Raw genomic sequence first — 8,911 nt, forward strand, 5'->3', positions numbered from 1 at the left:
GGACCATATTTTTGTTCATGAGCATTCTACAGAACTTCAGACTTACATTTCCACTTTCCTGAGCTATAAATCCGCGTGGATGTTCTAGATGTTTGAAGACAATGGAATAATGTGGTGGTTTAAAACAAGAAAAAGCTTTGGGGTTAGATCTGTGTTGGGGTCCCATTTCCACTACTTAACTAGGTATTAGTAACTTAATCTACCTACACTGAGTTTCCTCCCATGCCCAAGAATATCTCCTGTGCTGGCCATTATCAAGATTAAAGGAGATAATGCATGTAAGGTGCCTAACACATGAGCTTAATGAATGGCTTCTTTCTTCTGCATTCTCCGTCTCAGTTTATAATGTCCCAGTGCTCTCAGTCACTGATTTAACTACAACTTCCTCTTGCTGCCACCCGCATCCAGTTGGTCACCAGATCCTACTGACTGTTCCTCTATAATATCTCTCCTCTAATCCCTCCCTGCCTTTTACTATTTCCTCTGCCACTGCCCAGCCTGGTCTCCTGCCAGGCTTATTACCCTATGTTTCTAACTACATCCTTGCCATGACAATCATTCTCCTCGAGTCCAGAGTTAATAATATTACTCCCCTGCTCCAAATCCCTAAATAGTTCCTCAGAACTTTAGAAAAAATTTATCTCATTGGTCTGGTATTTCGTGCCTTTCAAGCAATGAAACAAACTGGCCTTTCTATCTTCAGCCAGTACACCCCACAAACCCATGCATAAGCCACGCCAAGCAAACCCAATACATTGTCACCTGTCTTTGGTTTTGTTCACGCTATTTCCTAAGCGTGAAATGCCCATTCTCTGTCCCCACTTGACCTATCGAAATTTCTAACTCTCTCAAACAGATATTTGTACATCCATGTTTATAGCTGCATATTCACAATAGCCAAAAGGTGGAAACAGCACAAATGGCCATCAACAGATGAATAAACAAAATGTGGTGTATACGTGCAATGGGAATATTATGTAGCCTTATAAAAGGAAGGAAATTCTGACACATGCTATAATATGGGTGAATCTTGAAGACATTATGCTAAGTGAAATCAGCCAGTCACAAAAGGACAAATATTGTAGGATTACACTTATCTGAGGTACCCAGAGGAATCAAATTCACAGAGACTGAAAGCAGAATGATGGTTGTCAGGGACTATGGGAGGGGAAAATTGGGAGTTGTCATTTAATGGGTACAGTTTCAGTTTTGTAAGATGAAAAACGTTTTGGAGATGGATAGTGGTGACAGTTTTTTGGCAACAATGCAAATGTACTTAATGCCACATAACCGTACATTTATTTATTTATTTATTTATTTTTAATTTTTTTTTTTGCGGTACGCGGGCCTCTCACTGTTGTGGCCTCTCCCATTGCGGAGCACAGGCTCTGGACGCGCAGGCTCAGCGGCCATGGCTCACGGGCCTAGCCTCTCCGTGGCATGTGGGATCTTCCCGGACCAGGGCACGAACCCGTGTCCCCTGCATCGGCAGGCGGACTCTCAACCACTGCGCCACCAGGGAAGCCCATTTGTATTTATTTATTTTTTTTTCCATACATTTAAAAATGGTTAAAATGGTCAATTTTATGTTATGTATATTTTACCTCAATTAAAATTTTTTCCTAACTCATCTTAAGTTACATATATTAAGTACCAGGGACTGTGCTAGGCACCTGGAATACAAACAAACAAACAGATAAATAATAAAGTGCTACCTGTCCCAGAAGGGCATATAATTGAGAAGGCCTCAAATTCTACCTCTACCGTGAAAAACTCCAGGTCATTACACTTGAAATTTAAAGCTTTCTTCTGTCTCTACCTATTTTAGCACTTGTCACATCCATCCTGCTCTATATTATATCTGGTCCTCGTAAACGTTTGTCTCTCTTTTGAGATAATAAAATGCCCTAAGGTCAGGAGCTCTATCTTATCTATTCATTTTTTAAATCTATCATAGCACTTAATACAGTTCATTGCACATAACGGGGGCTCAATAAATACTTGTGGAGTAGAACAGAATGGAAGGGAAGTTAAATTCAGCCATCAGTGATGTTTCAGGCCGAAAATGACACCATCTCATAGACAGGCCTTCCTCAAGAGGGGCATACTGACCAATAACATACTCTAACACGAAGATCAAAGGAGAGCCCTGCCTCTGTAACACAACTACATCACTCAGTACCGGGTACTTACAGCTGTTCTGGATTCCATTTATGATCCTCAGTAAATGGGCTATCATCTCACATTTGAATGAATTTTCTAAAATTTCAAATTTAAAGCCATGGTTTAAACATAGATGGATGGACTTAGGCACTGTCTGGCATGTTTACAGTCAGAACTGTGAACCGATCATTGAGAGTTTTGTGAAAAGAGGTATAGCCACTAACAGGTGGTTTCCCTTCCTGACCCACTGGAGTTTGGACGAGTCCATCTGACAGCTGGTTTGGTTTTGAGTAATGGCAATAATAATCAGCACAAACAGCACTTAGGAATCTACAACTTTCTATCTTCTGATAACCCTTGAATTATAAATCATCCAGGTAGCATCAGACACTTAAGACTATTTTCTTGAGTACTAGGAAAATTTTCCCTTCATCAAGATGGGATTTCTCTTTTCATCTTCAGGAGCAGAGTTCTCTGTTTTACTGTCTAGATGAGACTTAGGTCCCCCGGTGCTTAATAATTATGCCTAATAATTTACTGAATGGTTACTGTGTGCCAAGAACTGTGCAAGGCACTTTCCTTGTATTATCTCAGTCTTCCGGCAATGCTATGAGATAGCAAGGTGGGTTTCTTTTTTAGTGACTACCCCAGATTCTTTTCCTCCTCTTTCATTGATAGCACCAACTTTCCCTTTAGGGAGCTTGCAGACTCATTCCATGTGGCCTCATGTACCTGTCAAGTCCACCGCTTCCTAACACCAAGGAATGGGTGGGTGATGGAAATGAGGCCATTTAGACTCTGTCAGGAGTGTTGATTATTGATTCGTGGGCCGAGTGACAAGAGTAGCTGGCTGTAGGTGAGTTATTTCAGAGTGCACTCCCCCGAATTCCTGAATACCCACAGAGTAGCCCCAGTGCCTGTTTTCCCCCAGGTCTGATCACTTAGCTTTTCCTTCAAATTTTCGACATACTAAATTTTGTTCTAATAAATTCTGCTTTTTAAAAAAATCTAATTTTAGCCAGAATCAGTTGTTGGTAACCTGAAAATCTGCCTCGTAAGTTAGTATATTTGTTTCTATTGCTGTGTAACAAAGTATACCACACTTAGGTGCTGACAAATACACACGTTTATGCTCTCACAGTATCTATGGGTCAGGGCTCCAGGCATAGCTAAACTGGGTCCTCAGCTCAGGGTCTCACAGGCTGCAGTCAAGGTGACAGCCAGGGCTAAGTTCTCATGTGAGGTTTGGAGGTCTCTTCAGAGCTCACGTGGTTGTTGGCAGAATTCTTCTCCTTGTGGTTGTAGGACTGAAGTCCCTTTTTCTTGCTGATTGTCTGCTGAGGCTGCCTATCGTCAACTCCAGAGGCCCCTGCAGTTCTTTGCCACATCCATAGACCTCTCACAACAGGAGAGTTTGCTTCTTCAATCCTGGCAAGATTAAAGAAGCAAACATTGAATGTCTCTCTCACTTTGAATGTCTCCCTTCAGGGAGGCCCTGGACCCTCCTTTAAAAGGCTTACCTGATTAAGTCAGGTCCACCCAGGATAATCACCCTTTTGATTAACTCAAAGTCAGATGATTAAAACCTTAATTACATCTGAAAAATCCCTCTCTATTGTCACGTAACATAATCTAATCACTAGAGTAAAATCCCACACATTCACCCCACAGTCAAGCAGAGGTGATTAGACAAAGAATACACACTAGCTGGGGGGAAACTTGGGGGCCAGCTTATAATTCTACCTAACACAGATACCTACTCTTATTATCCCCATTTTACAGATGAATAAGCTAAGGTTTAGAGATGTAAGTCATTGGTCAAGATGACAAACTTCTAAATGTTAATGTCAAGTTTTGAACTAGGCCGATGGCCAGTGTTTAAGCTAACTCATGGTATTATTGAAATGATTTTTATTTCCTTCAACTAAATCTTCTTGTGCTTGCAAAAACTTTTCTGTATTTTTAAGAGTTTGTCTAGCTTTTTCCACCTTTTCTGAATACTCTCGTTCTCTACATCACATGTCTGAATAGACAATGGGGGCAAGTCACTACAGAGATACTAAGGCATTTGACATCTTTAGAACAATATCATATGTGAGTCATCATACTAGACAGCATGAGAAAACCCAAGATGGACCCCCAAGAAACCCATTTTCTGTCAGAAGATACAAGATCAGTCAAAAAAGTATGAATACATGTGGGAAAATAGTAAAAGAGTGCACAGAAGAGGGAATAATGAATTCTAACTGGAATGAAAGGATGAGAGAAGTTTTATCAAAGAAAATGAATAGGATCTTGCCTTATAGGAAAGTGAGGAGGTGGCAGGGAACAGGGGGAAGAAGCTTCCTGAAGCTCCAACCTCTCATGAGTTCCTCCTCACTTGATCCTTGCTCAGGTAAGTAGACACAAAAGAAGTCTTTTCAGAATTAAAAATATGGTAATGTTACCCCACATCTTGAGATTCTGCTTTCTCTGGTTGACCTAAGGTAGTTTAGAAACCAAGGAAAATAAATCAATTTTGATCAAAATATAGAAAAATAATCTCACACTAAATAATATCATCTAAAGCATGTTTTCACTGGGCTATTAATGTCTATATTATACCAGCTTATTGACTGTACTTTGCTTATGTGATTTATCCTATTACTTTTTGGAGAATCCATTTTTTTCTCTTAGGCCCAAGGTGCCATTGATGGCCAATAAGGCAAATAGCACTAATATCACTAGGGAAGGTACAGAAAACAGAAGAGAAAATAGCATTCTAAATTACATCAAACCATAGTATATCTATACCAGAAATACTATGTGTATTTGTTTTGCTAGAAATTTTATATGAAACAGTAAAACAAATGATGTGAAAATAGGGCTGTTTAAAGTAGTTGCTAGGATACTGGGGACTTTTAAATTAAAATTTCCAGATATAAAGAGCCCATATTTCAGCTAAATTTGTCCTTCTATTTATTGAACAAATATTTATTGAGTATCTACTATAAGCCAGGTAATATACTAGGTTCTGGGAGTAAAACACATTAAATAAAACACATATCATCACTCTCCTTAGGATGTAAAATATAGTGGAGATGTTATCAATAAATGGGCAATTATAATACATCACAATATATTCTAGAGAAATACTAGTGGCAAAAGTACAAAAATAAAGAAATATTGTAGAGAGTACAAGATGCTTTGGGAATAGGAAGGAAAATAATTTTGTTGATTTTAAGGGAACCTTGTGAGGTTTTCTGGAAGAGGTGGCATTTAAGTTGATATATGAAGATAAAATGGGAGAATATGGGACACCAGATAGTCAGCCAAAGATCAATGAGTACCAAAAAAATTGTGAAGCTTATCTGGGGACAGGGAGGAGGTAACGAAGGACTTTCTTTAAATTTATTTGAAAATGTTAAGATTACAAAAAATCCTCCTACACAAAGATGCTTCATTATATCACTTACCAGCCCAAATCTATGAGCTACACACACTTACCTGCAACATCTAGGCAAGAACTTATCTTGCTTCTCTGTAACAGTCTTTGCCTGGAATTCATCTCCACTAGGCTCTGAAATCTTGCTTCTGCAGTGACGAGCACCATCTCCTTCACCGGCCACTGTGAACTTGGAATTTACAAATGCTGCAACCTTGTGCTCATTGGTGCAGTCAGTGCCAGCTGCTTCATGGCCTCCAGCAAAAGAACAAATCATTCCAACTATAGACCAAACAAATGCCAAAACTTATAACTTCTCCAAAATTACATCCATGATATAGAACATTTATGGACAATCAACAATATGCCTTATATATTACAATAGATTTTATAGCTTTCTTAATTTTTATTTTTTAAAGTCAATTTTTGCTCCAAAACTTGTAAATTACATGTACGTATGTATGTACATACCATTCAACTCTGCTATACTCGCCTGACCACAATGTACATATAACATTGATGTTCTCTATTTTCATAAAGCTGTAATAGATTACTATTAAAGATTACTTGCTTTTTTGGTTAAAAAAAAGCATGAGCTTATAAGTTTTGTAACATATATCAAAATTACATATGCACTTGAATATTTGGCCAGCATTTCTACTCTCTCCTACAGAGCTTCCCACATGTGTGTGGCATGACATAGGTACAAGGTTATTCATTGTGGCATCATCTCTAAGAACAAAATAACTAAAAATTCATCAATATAAGACTAGGTTTTAAAATTATGGCAAATTCTTACAAGGAGATAACATGTAGCCATAAAAAGAATATCTATATGTCCTGATAATGGAATGATTCTGAAGACATGTTGTTAAGTTCAGAAAGCAAGGTGCAGGATCAGTGAGCATAGGATGTTTTGTATAAGAACAGGAGAATACATAAAGAACATATATATATATATATATACACATGTATATTTAATATATGTTGCTACAGATGGCATGTTAGTGTCCCCCTAAAAGTTATACGTTGATCCCCAGTATGATGGCATTAGGAGATGGGGCCTTAGGGAGGTGATTAGGTCCTGAGGGCAGAGCTCTCACGAATGAGATTAGTGACCTTAAAAATGAGACTCTGGGGAGCTCTCTTGCCCCTTCCATCATGTGAAAACACAGCAATAATGAACCCATTACATGGTAACAGAAATATCATATTTTTATTAAAAATAGCTGGGTTTTTCAAAATAAAAAGTTAAGAGTGGCATATTTTTGCAAATCTCTTGAATGTCTGGCTTACTAGAAGACATCTGGATTCTCACATCTGCTTCTGTATTCAATCTGTTGTGATATGTTGTTCTGGCTGAAGTATAAGAAGAAAATATGGTTTCACACAGTTAAGAGGTTGGAAAACAGAAGTATTTCAAAAGGCTTTTTAGATGATTGTAGCTATTCTTCTTTGCTATTACGCCAAAACTCAACAATAGTTTTTTAAAGGTTAACTGCAATGTAGTGTCTGAAACTATCAAAGAGCTATTCATACCCAGTTACATTAAAATCCACTGGTCTGCCTTGCACTTTGAATACTTCTTTTACCCCTGCATGAGTTTTTAAGATCATGCATTGGTCATTTGGGAAATATTGGTCCATTGAGTTATATATATCTTCTAAAGGCTAACACATCTCATTTTATAACAAACATCAAAAAATTGCATTTGCTGTATCACCACCAATTTCATCAGAAAAGTTTTTAGATACTGTGAAGTTATTGAGCTCACACTGGTGGATACAAGTTTTCCAAAATTCTAATTTTTAGTTAAAAGCTCAAATTTTATAATTTGCGGCTTATACTGTCATTTGCTTTTCTTGAATTAACTGGCACATTTTGTTCATTTGTAAGAAAATGTTTCCAAAACAATTGCATGAATCACCATAGTTTGCCTGTCATTCTCTCAAGTAAAAATGGTGTTCCATGAAAAATGCAGCTTTGGGTTTGCAACTCAAACGACCATGCAAGTGCATTCCCTTGAGACAACCTGGTACTTTGGTATGCAGAGAAAGTGTTTCATGTGTACTTCCCTTTGCATCAGACAGAATATTAAAAAGGCACTCAAGAGTCAAGATTTAATAAAATTATTAGCTTTTCCCTGCTTCATCAAGGACATTCTTAAGTGAAATTTGAATGTTTTTAGCTGTGAATACATGGTAGGGAAGAATACAATGACTCCTAGTACAGTTTAGTGCTACTGTCTTGACTCATGTCAAGGTGCCAGTGGTCTTACCCACCACTGCTTTTCCATCACCGGGGAAAATGTCAACAGTAAACATGGCAAATGTGCCTCATTATCATTATAAAAATAGTTCTGGGGCCTCCCTGGTGGCGCAGTGGTTGAGAGTCCGCCTGCCGATGCAGGGGATACGGGTTCGTGCCCCGGTCTGGGAGGATCCCATATGCCGCGGAGCGGCTGGGCCCGTGAGCCATGGCCGCTGGGCCTGCACATCCGGAGCCTGTGCTCCGCAACGGGAGAGGCCACAACAGTGAGAGGCCCGCGTACTGCAAAAAGAAAAAAAAAAAAAAAAAGAAAAAAAAAAAAATAGTTCTGATCTCACAGACCCTCAATGCATCTTGGAAACCCACAGGGGTCAGTGGATCACAGTTTGAAAAATATTAGCATAAGCAATTTCTGGATTAATAAATTAGAAACTGGTAACATTATTTTCCTTCATTGAGGAGCATTGTATAATTGGGGGACAGGTGTGGGTGGAAGACGTTTCACTGTATACCCTTTTTACTTTCTGAATTTGAACCAAGGGAATGTATTAGTCATTCCAAGATAAATGTAGAAATGATTTTAAAGAGCATAAGAAACTTGAAAGCTGGACAAAGGAAAGTAAGGTGACAACTTGTATTTATACAAGGATAATATTCCGCATGGCTGCATAGTTGCAAAGCATCTGGCTGGTATAAAACTCAGATGATTTTAGAACCATGGCTCACAAGGAGGCTTAGCCTAGAGTCATTGGTTAGGCTCACAAACTGCTAATCGGCCCAGTAGTTCAGGCATGGAGAGTAAGCAGAGGACTTGAATAAATCACATTATAATTTTATAATAATAAAACTCAGGGAGAAAAGTCAGAAAGCTATATGTTACTGCAAAAATTAAGGACATTTGGGGCTTCCCTGGTGGCGCAGTGGTTGAGAGTCCGCCTGCTGATGCAGGGGATGCGGGTTCGTGCCCCGGTCTGGGAGGATCCCACATGCCGCGGAGCGGCTGGGCCCGTGAGCCATGGCCGCTGAGCCTGCACGTCCAGAGCCTGTGCTCCGCAA

The sequence above is a fragment of the Mesoplodon mirus genome (assembly GCF_964341445.2).
Source record: "Mesoplodon mirus genome assembly, chromosome: 10".
Lineage (NCBI taxonomy): Eukaryota > Metazoa > Chordata > Mammalia > Artiodactyla > Ziphiidae > Mesoplodon > Mesoplodon mirus.